This window comes from Anneissia japonica, unplaced genomic scaffold, assembly GCF_011630105.1.
Source record: "Anneissia japonica isolate Jap-2015-1 unplaced genomic scaffold, ASM1163010v1 scaffold2207_len539183_cov196, whole genome shotgun sequence".
In the NCBI taxonomy this organism is placed as follows: Eukaryota; Metazoa; Echinodermata; class Crinoidea; order Comatulida; family Comatulidae; genus Anneissia; species Anneissia japonica.
Genome location: NW_022699997.1, coordinates 208,101 through 209,669, shown reverse-complemented (window position 1 = coordinate 209,669; position 1,569 = coordinate 208,101). Strand labels below are relative to the sequence as shown.

General features: G+C 37.3%; 1 protein-coding gene across 2 annotated transcripts in view; it reads right to left on the bottom strand.

Annotated features, from left to right (window-relative positions):
* The window catches only part of LOC117103260, a 19,498-nt gene that overhangs the window by 4,024 nt on the left and 13,905 nt on the right, over positions 1 to 1,569 (bottom strand). The window lies entirely within an intron of this gene.

Sequence of the window (1,569 nt, the reverse complement as noted above, 5' to 3'; positions counted from 1 at the left end):
GAGTTCTCCACACAAAAAAAGTGTTCCACCGTGTTCCACCGAAATGCATGGTGGGAATACGAAAAATGGGACGCCCCCTACAGCTGGATCTAAAAAAACTTGTGCCAAACTTTCGTTACCAAGTCGTCGCGTATTTTATTACCAATTCTCAACAAAGATACTAGATATAAAAACAAACTGGAATAGACAGTGACATGGTGAATACATAACCTCCTTGGTGGCGGTAGAAATCGTTGCTATTATCTAAATAATACACAAAACAATTAAAGCATAATCATGAATCAGTAAAGAATAAAACAACAATACAGCGCAGAATCGCATTGCCGGACGCACTCTTAGTGAAAAAGTTTTCCTCCATTAGGAAGGGCGCCTTTTGCGTCTGGATATACTTAGCAACAGAAGGGCGCCCTGTACGTTGGGCACGAAGTATAGGAAACTTGCATGGTTAAAAAGAAGGGCGCCGCCTACGTTGGGCACGACTTCCGCCTCATTTTACTTGTATTTCTAGTATCTTTGCTAATGGTTAACGTTTTATAGTTGCTCTGATGTGACTATGGCGAATGCTATTAACGCCAAAACCTTTTCTTCACCTCTTCCTTCTTAATAGAGCTTTCAATGAAAACGTTCCGGTAATTTTATCAGACGTTCTGTGAGTACCGACTCCCTTTTAGATGACACTTAAAGTAAGGAAGATAATTGAAGTAAAGTATAAGATTTATTATAAACAGAAAAGCATTATTAAGGTTCGCGAAACGGTTCAAGCTGGTATTCCAAGAATCCAAATATGCTTGGTATATTTTTACTGTCAAAATTTCAGTACATTTGGAGCTTGCAGAACGTTTAGTTAGAAGTACGATAGTATTACGGTAATAATCTAAAATTCAAACAAGATCGATTTAACTCGCACAAAATTAAAAATGTTTCTCAAGAAGTAATGTTAACTTGAGTATAGTAAGAATCAACGTCAGAATCAAAACAATTGTGTGATTACCATAGTTATCTGATTGATGCCAAGAAATACACCGAAAACAACCCATGAATGTCCAAAGTAGTGGGTTTTCGTCTAGCGATGATTTGAGCAATATTGCGTTCTCATCTGGAAGATGTGCGCTTGAAACTAGCTTTTAAGCCCTCTAACTGAAACACGATGGGTGTATTTCAACTTGGGGACTAACTCTATACTGCACACAGTTTAGCTAACTGAGCGTTAATCTCCCAAGCTGGCTGCCCTCACAAACTGAAATACGTGGGTCTACAAAACCCCATGTTAACTGCAACATAAACTACACTAACAAAGAACACAAAATCTCCCAGGCCTATAGGCACAACCTTAGAAGCATTAAACTGTGCACCATTTGGACCTATTCCCCTCACATTGAGGCTCTAAAACACCCCAAATGACAGATAATAAATATAACTAAAATGTCCTGTATTTTCTATAAATTCTAAATATTTGTTTTCAAATTGGATATGAATATATTCCTAGTCAAGATCCATTCTTCTAATTGATAATTAACGGATCGACGTCACCAAAAATTGTTGAGTATAATAAATGATGGTCTAATGTAT